At 45.1% G+C, this 14,024-nt stretch overlaps 1 pseudogene; it reads left to right on the top strand.

Annotated features, from left to right (window-relative positions):
• The first annotated feature begins 9,305 nt into the window (after window positions 1–9,305).
• On the top strand, window positions 9,306–13,618 carry LOC115388646 (RNA-binding protein 15 pseudogene; annotated as a pseudogene).
• Window positions 13,619–14,024: the final 406 nt, after the last annotated feature.

The following is a 14,024-nucleotide window of genomic DNA, read 5'->3' as shown; positions in this document are numbered from 1 at the left end:
GGTTCGACCCAAACGTAATGGAGGAAGTGAACATGATGCTTTGGATGAAGTGCTGTCATGTGCTCTCCTGATCCACATAACAAGCTCCCGTGTAGGCTCATTACTTATTGAGTGCAACGTTTTTCTATTATAAACATCTGCCGTCCGGCGAAAATGCAAGACGGCAAAGCTTTGGGAATGCTTAAAGAGAAAAACAAAAAGGGATAAAAATAAACCAAAACTCTCTGATCCCGGACGTGTAATTTCAGAGTCAGGAGAAGCGTTGTTTTGAAGTGGGAGCTGCACTTTCGCTGTGATGTAACAGCCGTGATGCACACAAGATTTCATCGTCACTGCGCTCGCAGCTTACATCAGCCTCGAACCAGGTTTACAGGATCAGCAGATTCTCCACCAACTCCTGCAGACCTGCAGCTGATGACAAGAAGGCTAAAAAAAAAAAAAAGGAGTTGTTTATTTTTGCTTCCTGTTAATCTAAAAAAAACAAACAAAACAAATCCACCCCCATCCACCAGATTTTCCCCTCCTCAGTGCATGTCAAGATGAGCCCATGATGCAATAATCCATGCAGCCATTCACAGGTCGTCATAATCCCGTGTGCATTAACTGTAAAACCCCCAGTGCTGCTTTTCTGTCTTGTCATTCAATCCTACGCCGTAGCATACGAGGCACGTAATGATGGGAATCAGCGGCTGCATCGTGGAGCCAGCAGTGAACAGGGGAAACACATCAAGTCACTCAAGCAATAATCCTGAAGGAAGTGAAAAAAACAAAAAATCGAAACGCTGCTTAGAGGATCCAGTCGATGGTAAAAGTCTGTCTGTGTGGAGATAATTCAAATACATGTTCTTAATAGCGGGAAGAGGCATGCAGGAGAGTGGATGAGGCCTGCTCAGTTGTATTTCCCAACTCGCTCACTGCTTTGTCCTTGAAAAAAAATCATCTATAGTCTGAGTCTGAACCCATAACGACTAAATATCAGCTTGATCTCTGCTTGTTTGGTTTCATTGTAATAAAAGGTAGCTGACAACATCTGTTGGGGAATTGAATATCTCTTCCAAACAAGACAACCATTTACCATTACAGACTTTCAGAAAGAGCACATAGCATGAGTTTTCTCAATCAAGTGGGAAAGTAGCTGTAATGAAGATGTTTTCTATAGTGACTTCATGTTCTTCACTGAAAAAGGATGCATGTATACTAAAAGCTGCTGACAATAATTTGTTTCTTGACCATCAATACATCCAATATTATTCCGATGATTTCTAGAAAACAGAAATATCTACTGGGTCATTTTCGTTGAAATCAGTAAAAGTAAAAAAAGAGCAAAAAACAAAAACAAAACAAAACAAGAACATTATCTTTAAAAAATGTTTCCTGAACTGAAAATGTCCAATTTACCACCTCTAATGCACAGATGCTTTTGTATCAGTACCAAACATGATCTAGTAGAATACAGATTCTAGCAGATATCACAAACCAAATGGAAAGTTTGCACTTTCAGTAGCTTGATTCTTGTTATAAAGTCTGAAGTTTGACTTTAACTGTCCAGCACGAATGAATTTCGAAATGTGAAAATGGAAACATCTCCAGAGATAATTTTATCCAAGTCCTTCTCTTCCACTCTGAAAGCCCCTGGATGCCCCCCATCAGCACCAGCACGGCACGGATCTCTCCCGGTGAACACCGGCTGACACATCTGCCGCTGACACTGATCCCACCGCCTCTGGCTCAGCGGCTCGTCCTCAGAGATGCGACGACTTTTCAAACAAAATCAAGGTCACACACGCGCACGGCTTGACCTCTGCGCGGATGACAACAAACGCACGCCATGCTGAGATGTTAGGATTAATAAACAACAACAACAACTTCTCACACAGCACAGGAAGAGTAGAGGCACTAAATATATGACACGAAGACACAGCATGTTTAAAGGCGTCCTGTGAACTTCTTGTGAGTGAGAATCCTTTAAATGCACGCAGATTTTTTCTTTTTCTTTTCTTTTTTTTTTTTTAGTGAGAGGATGGAAATAAAATAACATCTGACTTCTCACCGTGAGCGTTTTGCAGCGATGTCCGGGGTTTGGTGTGGGTAGATCTCTGGAGAGAGGCATGGATGCGCGGTGCGTGCAGCGCCCGCTCGGCTGTGCTGGACTGTGCGTGCGCGGGACGGTGAGGAGGGACGGAGCGTCACATGCTGCGCCTCCTGTGCGGGGAGCCGGAGCGCACCGTGACGCACGGAGTGCGTCTCCTCGGGACGATCACCCGCCACTCTTTTCACTTGTTGTTGGTCAACTTGCGCCCGATCACACCCCTTGTCTTTGCACACGAGGAGAAGAGAGATAGGGGATCCGTCAAGGTTATCCGCTCCTACCTGAGGACGCGATGGTCCGACGCGGCTCCCGTCACGCGTTTTTCCGCTGATTAAAGATTTAAGTCATTCAGCGGTGGCAGGTCGGAATAGAGAGAGAGAGAGAGAGAAAACGATGCAGGAGAAAAGGCTTAATGGAGGCAGTCTTGTTGGTGGAGACGGTAAAGAGACAGGTATTGTACAAGAAAGTGTAAGTGGTGATATGGAAACACAAGTCATTACTTTTCGAAATTTGGAAAACAGATAGATTGGTTTGCTATAACTGAATAGTTCAGTAACTTTTAAAAGAAACTGGCATGTATGTTGACGTTATCTTTAACCAAAAGTCTCCAAAAAGCCACAAGACTCCCTGGTCTCAAATTAACAAATAAAAAATGAGCAACTGGCTCCAGATCAGACTGACACACGTGACAGTATAAGTTTTTAGAACTTCTAAGAACCAGAGGAGGAGTTGCAGTTTTTTTTTTTTTTTTTTTGTTGTTTTGCTTTGTTTTGTAAGCACATGCCACTCATATTGGTCTCACATCATATCATGGAGAATAAAGTACAAAGCCTGAATACAAACTAACAAATCACTCCAACAATAAATTGGATCTCAGTGGTTTTGCCAAAAAAAGAGCAGAATAAGGAAATACTAGTGGCAGTATTGTCGGAGTTGGGTAGAAAAATTAACATTCAACATAATTTCAGGTTTTTATTCGATAAACTCGTAATTCGGTCTACTGAAACTGACTGTGTGGAATGTGATATTATGTAATTTGTGTCCCTCTGGCCTGATGATGATAATCACATTACAGCACTTAGTTCATTTGTTGTAGAAAATATCTCTCTCAGTACAGAATATCACTGTCCTAATGTTCATATTAAGGGTCCTCCGGCTGAAAAATGTAGTTGTGCCCATTTTCTGTAATTGACACATTGAGTATGTTATGTGTTGTCCTTCCTCTAGCATCTCTCCAAACATTTAGATTGTTGTTCAAACAGCGTCAGACTTGGAAACTTCATCTTCTTGATTAGATGTAAGTTCTCTGGACTCGAGCTTGGTGGTCGTTTTTCTATTGAGACATGGAGCATGCAATGTGAGTACAGCAGATACGCTCACCCAGGGGCCCATAAATCACACACCATCGACCAGAATACTGTGTAATACCACCAAGTGAGAGGAGGGAGATAGCATCAGGAGGCTATTTGTTATCCTGACCTTATGGATTCATTTGGTCCCCCATTCTCATACGGCGGAGCCAGATGCCTCTTGATATTTTCATTTCTTCCTATGAAACTCATTTTATGTGATAATGCAGAACAAGTGGGGATCAAGTGTCTCGAAAAATCTAAATATGACTTTAGAGCTCTACACATTGACTTCTTGTGGATTTCTGTATCAGTTTAGCAGGATGAGACTCAGACTGTTTCATGTCACATCAAAGGTTCCTCAATACTTCAGGAAAAGATTTGTTTCCCCTTTTACCGGCCGGCCTCGTCTCTCTGACGCGCCGTCTTCGGTCCTGCTGCTGGGAGCAGTTGCCACGGCAACCTCAGGATCATATGACATACCCTGTCTCATCTTTATGTCCTCCTTCTCTTCTCTCCCCCCTGTGAAACGCTTTGGAAGTTTGATCAGCATCCTGTAACAGACTGTGGGAGATTATTTATTTCTTTAAAGCAAATTAAATGTGATTCCAGCTTCTCCTCCTGCAGCTCCTCACTCTCAGCTCCTACGTCTCTCTACATGTACAGTTCAGCGTGTAGTTTTCTCTTGTAAAATAATAAATGAAATGTGAACAGCATCCAGTGGAAAGACTCCCATTTTAAAGGGATTTGGCCGTGAAGCATTGCAATGTGTTTCCCTCCCCAGACCTCTGCTCAAGTGCCCTTGAACAAGGCTTCACAGCTCGGTTGCTGCAGGGCGTCGGGCTGCTAATTGGACATCCGAGTGCTGCTCAATTTGAGAGGGTTTGCATCAGCAGCCTTGCAGGCCGGTGGGACCGTCGACTCAGTGCTGCTGCTGCCCTCTCTGGTTAGCAAATGAACCCACAGTCCCAACTGAACCACTGATCTGCTGCTTTGTCCGGATTTCATTTTTCTCTCGTTTAACTACACATAACAACACTTACAACCTGCACAGTGTCTGATCAGGTAAAACAGTGGAGGTTGCAATTTATTATGTAATTTACAGTGTCAGCAGTCCTCAAATGTTCAGGAAGTTTGTTCCACAGGTGATGAGTGAAGGAAGTAAGAGAAGTTTCACTTTGTTTCACGTTGTCTTGATGTTTCATATTTTTACAAGTAAATCGGAGGTTTTGAGACCATTCAAAGCCTTACAGACACACAGGCAGCCGGTACAGCTATGCTCAGGTGTGTGCTCCACCCTCTTTGTGTTGGTGAGGTCTCTGGCTGAGCTGCTGCTGTCTCACAATAATCCTGCCTCCTGAGGAGAAATCTTTTCATTCTTGCAATATTTTTCATATGGTAGCAAGCTGATTTTGTTTTTGTCTTGATGTCTTGATTTGTTGTCCTGAGTGGCACTGAGCCAAGATGAGCACCTTTGACCTCTCCTCTTTGAATTGGTTCAATTTTTCTAGGCTAAGCAGTGAAAGGTTCTTCTGACACACACATCCGCTCATTAATTTCATTTGGTGCAAGAAGCACAAGCAGCAGTTATAGTTTTTTGGAGCCCATGTTTCTGTTGCAGGAGCCCACTTCCTGAGCAATGCAGCGCTCCCCCATGCTGGACATCATGGGAAAAGGCCAGACTTCTCTTTTATTTCTGTATTTGTGATTATTATCATAAATCCCAACCTGATCCCAAACCCCTGTTGTCTTACAGTCCAATGCAGTATCCTTTGTCCAGTTTCTCAAACTCTCTCCCTCATATATCCTCTGTGGATTTTGCTGCACCTCGTGCTCCTGTGTTTGACGTCAGCACCCTTTCACTGCACGTTTTCCCTCCTCTCCGCTGTTCACCTTCAGCCGTCTCCAGCTTCACACGGTCTCCCGGCGGTTTTGCAGCCCCCACTTTCTCCTCTGCTCCCCACCACAAGGCACACGTGCACACTTGCATCACTTCTGCATCTGCACTGCCACATCCGCCCAGTACTTTTCCTTTACTCCAGTCTCATTTATATGCCTTCCTCCTCATCATTTCTCCTCCCTCCCTCCCTCCCTCCCTCCCTCCCTCCCTCCCTCCTGTTTCTTCCTCTGTGGTTTACACTGTCTGGGTCACTCTCAGTTACTATAAAAAGCCTCACTCTGCACTCGGCTCCGTTGTGTAATTTATTCAATCCATTATTTTGAGTACTGGCAATTTACCAAACAAAACTCTGATGTATGATGACAGCAAGTGAATCTGCACACTTGGGGCACGCATGAACAGATATTCACGAGGTTGCTGTCTGTGATCAATGAGTGTATCTGCTACATCAGCATCACACAAATCCAACTTGATAGTGGCTCAAAAACACCATTAAAAACAACAACAAAAATGTTCTCTCCTATTAATCTCTCCTGTTGATGTGGGCATGAACAGCTTTTTCTTCATCTTATCCTATCATCAGATGAGCCGTCCTCATGGTATTAAAACAACTGCGACTGCGTGGCGCTCAGGGGTGTGCTGGTGTGGTGCAGGTGTTCAGGAGGCGGAGGAAATGGGTCACATTCTCACATTTTCAGTTTGAAACTGAAGGATTTTTTTTCCCCCCCAAGCCATACATCAACAATCATCATTATTCTCTGAATTACTCATAATAAGTTGCTTTTCATGTGAGGACTGTCATGTACTGATGGCTTTCATGTCAAACACCATGTTTCATCCTGGTTCACCTTAGGTAGGTGACACAAACAGATCTGTTACTGGACATCTGCTTCACATGAAAGCCAGGGTGCACTGGGTCAGGCTGTTCACCTTAATGCCAGACACAAAAATAGAAACTCATTAAAACCTGTTTTTTTTTTCACCCCTCACTAATCCTTTACAGATTTCCTCTATGGCAGCTCATTAACAAAAGCCTTCATATGTCTGCCGGGTTCTCATGTTCATTAACAGATGAAACGCCGATCTGCTGTGATATGTTTGAGATTTGATTCTGGTGAATTTGGCTGAAAATGAAAATACAGATGTGTGTGAGCCTGTCTGTGCACTTCTGTTGTAATTCCACTTGAATCCATGCCACGTCCCGCTCTGCTGACGAGACGCCACCGCTGCATCAGTATAGAGGGGAAACCACTGGCCTGAAAATCTGAAGGGTATTAATGTGAACTATCGGGAACATAACTCTTCCTGAAATCTGAGGAGCTTTGAAATTTGCTGATCTCATAGAATTCAAAAATTTTCAATTAGCATAAAAAAATATATATATACATATATATATATATATATATATATATATATATATATATATATATATATATATATATATATATATATATATATATATAGGAAGAAATAAAATATATATATATATATATATTTTTTTTTTTTTTATTTCTTCCTACTACTTTTTGTAATTTTGGTATTTCATTTAAATGTTTTTTGCCCTTTTCCTTTATTTTTGCATGTTCAAATAAATAAATCAATTTATTAATTTAATCAAATCAAAACAAATCAAATCAAAGCATAAATAAATCCCCCCTCCTATCTTTTCAGACACAATTAACCCTGTTTCAATACAGGAGGGCAGATTGCATTACTGGGCCTGCAGGAGGACATGTGGCGGCCTGTAGAGGAACTTCACCAGATGGTGTCTCAAAGTGGGGCCAGTCCAACTCACATGGTTGAGGGTAAAGCTTCTGTCCCCATTTTGGACAATGTAATCCTTTAAAAAAAAAAGCCTGCAGGAAAGTGACACATTTTCATGTAAGTATTGTTGTTGCGGCAAATAATACAGTCAGAGTGGGTCAGCAGTGAAACAAAGGAGCTACTTCTTTTTATTGCATTTTTCAAATTCAAACTGTACATGTCCAATGCTTTGAATGAACCTCCAGAAAATGAAAAGAAAAATGTTTGAACAGACAGAAAATAGTTGCTCAACATTGACCACCTCTCCGCCTGCTGTCATTGACTCTGTAATGACTGTAATGTAGGTGTGCCCTACATGTATATCTCACAATTTTCAGGCTGTGTATAATCATGATGAATCCGAAGCATCAATTAAAAATAACACAACCTCAAAGTTTCAACTGAAATGAATTACAATTCCTAATTGTAAGTGAATAATACCCAAAATATTCAGTACAATTGATTTTTTTTTTACCAAAATATAATTTGAACTGTAAAGAAATTACTTGTACTTTATATTTATTCAGACAAACTTACATATTCCAGCCTTTGTTGTATTCTGTTTCATTTTAGTTTCTATGTCATAAAAAAATCAATCGATCAGTTTGTGTTTCACCCAGACAAAGAGAATATTGATCAGAAATTACATACATATACAGATTGTTGAAAATTATTTTTATTTCTCTTGTCAATGCAATGTCTCTAATGAAACATCTCTCTCTAGTGGCGGAAAGAAGGTAGTACTTCAGCCACCAAGCTCCACAAGAGGACACACATTAATAGTATAAAAAGGCAAGTCATAACTGGATTCAACCAAAAAACAATGAAAAACAGAAATATATATTTACTGGTGTTTCGCTATTTTGCAGTCACTCAACTGACGGTATCAACATTCTGTTGATTTCATTGATAATATTTATAATGTGGTGAAAATCAAGGACTTGAAGTACATTTATAAGGAAATATATAGTGTACTTTTCTTTGATCATATGCACTTGTTGCAGAAAATTCTGTAGTGGGACTAGAAAATGCCATCTATTTTGTGTTTACGACTGCAGTTTAGTCGTTTAAGCAAATCGTCTGCTAATCCAGTTGGCAGTTCAATTTCTCAAAGTGTCCTTTTGTAACACACTAAACCCCGACATGCTCAGTTTCATGTGAACACCTTGCATGGCAGCCATTTCCTTTGGTGAGACTGATTCTGTTTTAATGCTTGCCATATAGCTACCTTGATTCCACTTAAAATTTGCTGGAGGTCATTGTATTTTAGGTATCTTTGGTAAAAGCAGTTTGATCACAGTGCATGAAGCAGTCCTGTGCATCTCATTGGTAGCCGGTCAACAGGTGATCAATTCCTCACAACAGTAAGTGTACAAAAATGTGTTTTATAACGAAGAAGTAAAAATAAAAGTAGTCATTGAGCTTCTTCATTTACAAAATGCAGTACCTCAAATGCATTTTTTTAATAAAAAGTAAAAATATTCCTTTGGAGGACGTTTTTCTTTAAGTTTACAACTTAAAAATAATTTCTCCTCAACAAAACCACTAGGAATAGGTTCAGTCATCACACTTCTTGATTCATTTTCAGCTATGGCGCATTTCATAAATTATATTGATCTCAGTGATGTACTGATGGATACAAAAACAACTCCTCTGTGTGTGTTACTGTTTGATCTGTGACACTCTTGTCTCACAGCCACAGGTTTTGAGTATGAATCTTCACTGGGGCGTTTAGTTTGCATGGTTTCACTTTACCTGCATTTCCTCCAACAGTCCAAAGGCATGTATCTGACTCTAATCTGTGACTCTAAGTTGCTGGTAGGAGTGAAGGTGAATGTGTTTGACTGTGTACCTGCTAGGAGTAAAACAGTAAATCATTTGTGTTTGATTGGTAAAGCAGGATAAGCTGTACATATTTTATTGTTTGTTTTATTGCATTTAATGCTAAGTTTGGACTTTGTCAAAGTACAAACCGTCCGTGGATGTTATTTTTATGGCCCATATCATTTTGTAAAGAGCTTCTGTCACTGGGGCTGAACTCTGACCCTTCCCCAGAGCCGCACCCTTGTTTATCATAGGCGAACTTTTTAAATGACTGACAGACAGCGCAGCCAATCAGCGTCGCGTACACTCGTGGAGGCGGGACTTCCTCTAGTCACGCAAGTGATCCAACATGGCGCTGACGTCGCTCGCCTGAAAGTGTAGTTCAATCCGCCACAAGTCCAGGCAGATAAAGTCGGTTGCAGAAGTAGAGAGCGTTTAGAAACAGGCCAGCGTTTGTGGACATGAAGGGAAAAGAACGATCGCCGGTGAAAAAGCGTCCCCGCGCGCCAGAAGAGAGCAGAGACCGAGGAGGAAGCTATCCGGGCGGCAAGAAGAGCGGCGCCCTGTCCGCGGTGAGCAGCGCGGGCAATGGCTCGGTTCAGAGCGGCGCTTCATCCCGGAGAAGTTTGTACGGCGACAAACGAGACATGAGGGACGCGGACTCTTCCAGTCGGACCGGTGGCGGGTACGACTACGGAGCCGTGCCGGGGAACAAGCTGGCCGACATCGCCGGCGAGGCGGCCAGGTCCGGCTCCCGCAGCGACCCGCGGCCTCCGTCCAACCCGGACAGTGAGTACAAAACCCTGAAGATCAGCGAGCTGGGCTCCCAGCTCAGCGACGAGGCGATAGAGGACGGCCTCTTCCACGAGTTTAAGAAGTTCGGGGACGTGAGCGTTAAGATCGGCCGGGAGAACGACGAGCGGGTGGCGTACGTGAACTTCAGGAGGCCCGAGGACGCCCGCGCGGCCAAACACGCCCGGGGGAAGCTGGTGCTGTACGACCGGCCGCTGAAGATAGAGACGGTGTACACCAGCAGGCGCAGGAGCCGCTCCCCCGTCTCCAAAGACGGCTTCTCCTCAGGACACAGACACATGCACTCTCAGAGGCCGCTGTCCCCCACCGCGCTGGGCTACCGGGACTACCGCCTGCAGCAGCTCGCCCTGGGCCGCCTCCCCGCTCCCCCTCCTCCCCCCCCGCCGCCTCACCTCAGGGACCTGGAAAGAGACAGGGAGTTTTCGGTGTACGAGGCCAGGAACAGGCCCCCGTTCATCCCGGAGTGTGCCGTTTTCCGTGAGGAGGAGCTGCTGAGCCCCGACAACGACCAGAGGGCGAACAGGACGTTGTTTCTGGGCAACTTGGACGTGAGCGTGACTGAGAGCGACCTGAGGAGGGCGTTTGACAGGTTTGGGATCATTACCGAGGTGGACATAAAGCGAGCGGCCAGAGGACAGAACCTCACCTATGGGTTCATCAAGTTTGAGAACCTGGACATGGCTCACCGTGCCAAAATTGCCATGGCGGGGAAAATAGTGGGCCACAACCCCATTAAGATTGGATACGGCAAAGTTACTCCCACGACCCGGCTGTGGGTCGGCGGCCTCGGACCCTGGGTTCCCCTGGCTGCCCTGGCAAAGGAATTTGATCGCTTCGGCACCATCAGGACTATAGACTACAGAAAAGGCGAGGCGTGGGCCTACATCCAGTACGAAAGCCTGGACGCCGCTCAGGCCGCGTACACGCACATGAGAGGCTTCCCCCTGGGCGGCCCCGACCGGAGGCTGAGGGTGGACTTTGCCGACACGGAGCACCGCTACCAGCAGCAGCAGCAGTACATGCAGCTCCCGCTCCCTCTGCCGCACTACGACTTGGTGCCGGAGCACTTTCCTCACCGCCTCACCGACTCCGTGAGGCTGAGAGACCGGTCGCCTCCACTTCCAGCTCGCTTCAGAGACAGAGACCTCTACCCTGCTGCTGAGTGGCCCGGCCTGGGCGTCCACGACCGGATCCGGGGAGCTGGCTTTGCTCCCATAGATCGTCTGGAGAGGCGTCCGAGGGAGAGCTGGTCGATGGAGCGTGACTTTCAAAACAGGGATCTTAGCCGCAAAAGGAGACATTTAGATGACGGCTGGCTCCCAGAGCGCTCGCCCGAAAGTGGCGACTACGGCCTGCGCAGACATGGCAGTTCATTAGAGCACAGCCCGGGAGGGAGCAGCTACAGTGATCCCGATCGCCAGCCTCGCCCTGGCAGGACTTCCCCCGCGAGAGAGCGACAGAACAGCCAGGACCCCGGGCTGGTGGACAAGAGACGGAGGGCGGCCAGCCCGGCGGAGCCGAGCTCCGACAGGGACCGCAAACGCAAAGCCAGTGACTCAAAGAGCCCCTCAAAGAAGGAGGATCGCTCGGAAAATCCTCCCAACTCCTCCTCCTCCTCGTCCAAGTCCGGCCCGCAGCGGCTGAGCCAGGTGTGGCAGGGCGTCCTCCTGTTGAAGAACAGCAGCTTCCCGTCCTCGCTGCACCTGCTGGACGGGGACCTGAAGGTGGCGAGCAGCCTGCTGGTGAAGGGCTCCACGGGGGGACAGGTGTCCCAGCTGAAGATCAGCCAGCGCCTGCGCCTGGACCAGCCCAAGCTGGACGAGGTCTCCCGCCGCGTCAAGGCCGCCGGCCCCGGCGGCTACTGCACCCTCCTGGCGGTGCCCGGGAAGTCGGAGGACGGCGCGGCCCAGGACGGCGCCAGCTCCACCGAGAGGCCGCTGAAGAACCTGGTGTCGTACCTGAAGCAGAAGGAGGCGGCGGGGATCATCAGCCTCCCCGTCGGGGGCGGCCGCGACAAAGACAACGGGGGAGTCCTGCACGCTTTTCCGCCGTGCGATTTCTCCCAGCAGTTCTTGGATGCCTCTGCCAAAGCTTTTGCCAAGTCAGAGGACGAATACCTGGTGATGGTCATTATCAGAGGAGCGTCCTGATTTGAAGAAGAAAAAAAAGAAGCAAAAAAAAAAAAAAAAAGCAAATGATTCATGTTTGTTTTCCACCTTAACTGTTAAAATGTGAGATGGAGAAACGATGGTAACAAAGCAGCTTTGAAAGATGTGAAGGGTCATGATATAACTTCCCTGACCTGCGTTTAGAGGGTTTAAAGAAATGAAAGTAACTTTGAATTTAGCACATTTTAAAGATTGGATGGATTTGATAAAGTAACGCAGGCTGTTTCGACTGCTGAGGTATGAAATGAGTGCTCGTCACAGGAAGGGTACGCCTTTAACATTCATTCAAAGCAAACCTACAAGTCCGAATCAGCACAGTTATGATGCCTTATGTCCTTTCAGAACAGTTGATTTTGTCATTTCAATCATTACCTGCCGTCAGAACGATCTCAGATCCAGAGTAATGAACCCAGCCTTCAATTTTTAACCTGTCTCGCAGATCAGGGTGTCGTCATTATAGCAACATGATGATATTCAGGCTGCAAACAATTCAGTCTTTCTCTTGTATTTTGTTATGCCCCGTTGACTTGAGATATCTCTGTTTTATCCGGCGCTTAATCATTTTCTAATTGAAATATTCCAGATGTACATTTGTGTTTTTTGCTGACCAACTTATTATTCTTTTTTTTTTTTTAATCACCTGCCAGTTTGAAGGCTCATTTATAGTGACTTTATTTGATATTTGATTGTTTGGAGCATTTCTTAAAAAAAACAACAAAAAACTTCAGCAAATTCTGGATAAAATGGCCGATCTGCAGACATACATTCATGTATCTGCTTTAACACAAGTGTTAGAGTGTAAATCGTGACATCTTTTACCACTCCTCTTTTCTTGAGCCCCGTCTCGATTCCACAAACTTGACGTGAATGCGAGTTCTTTTTGTGTGTTTTCAGTTGTAGCTCAGGACCAGTTCCAAAACACCCACACTTTGAGGACGGACACAATCAGCTAACGCCACGATCGGAGATTAGATTTCTGACTAATCATTAGTATTCAAAGCAGCAAAATTGTTCTAATCCCCCTCAAATTCCTTTTTTGATCAGCAAGCTGAAAATATTAGATTTTTGAGAAACAGATCTGCGTTAGATCTGTCTAAACATCGGCCCCTCTCTCGGTGGTGAGCCGGATGGACAGTATTTTGTTGTCTGGGTTTTTAAACTGTGCGCTAAATCCAACATTCCATGTTTCTCCAGGTCTTCACGGGTTAACGTCTCCTCATTCATCCTGAAAGAAATGATTCGTTAGCGTCGCCGTTTGTGTCCGCCCCTCCAGTATTAATGCCTCATTTGGTTCAGCAGCTCATTGATGGTTTAATCAACTAACTGCAGTTTAACGAAGCATGTGCTGTTAAAAACAGATATGACCTTTAAACATTGTGGTTTTTGTACATCATGCACTTCTTTTTTTTTTTTTTTTTTTTTATAATCTGATCTGGAGTCTAAAGTGGAAAATGTTGCTATGCTATGAATGGACAGTGTGATACAAACAGGAGGGTGACACACCTTCCTCTGATCGGACTGTTGATTGTTTTTCATGCTTTTTGTTTCAAATGGAAAAAAAAAAAACAAACAAAAAAAAAAGATCTGTGCTGTATACTCAGGATATCTGGAGAGAGGAAAGGAGAACGTCGATGCTCGTGGGCCTAAGAAGTATACCTAACTGTCAGAAAAAACACGAAGAGTGCCGCATGCACTTGATAGATCTTGTCTTAATAAATTTACTCTTTCCTGGGAAACACAAGTGCCTCGGAAGACAACTTTTGTGACGTTTTCTGTTCTTGGAATTGTCTATCAAACTCTAAAGGCTTTCACTTTGACAGCAGGAGCCTCGCCGGCGGAAAGCAGAGGAAGTGTGAGAGTGTTTCCGTGTTGCTCGCCGTGTGCTCGGTGACCCTCTTTGTGGAGAGCTTTCTCCGAGTCCACTGCTAAAATGCTTTTCAGCCAGAGTCACGCCGTCGCCTCGGATCTGTGGCTCTCCTCTCTCTCTCCTCGGCCGCCTCTGATTGTGCAGAGGTGTGGCCGGGATCAAGCAGACGGCTCGACTGAATCACGGAGCAGCAGCCGTCTTCATCACTGCA

The sequence above is a fragment of the Salarias fasciatus genome, chromosome 5 (genome assembly GCF_902148845.1).
Source record: "Salarias fasciatus chromosome 5, fSalaFa1.1, whole genome shotgun sequence".
NCBI classification, from domain to species: domain Eukaryota; kingdom Metazoa; phylum Chordata; class Actinopteri; order Blenniiformes; family Blenniidae; genus Salarias; species Salarias fasciatus.
Note: the sequence above shows the minus strand (reverse complement) of the source record. Positions and strands in the feature narration are given on the sequence as shown.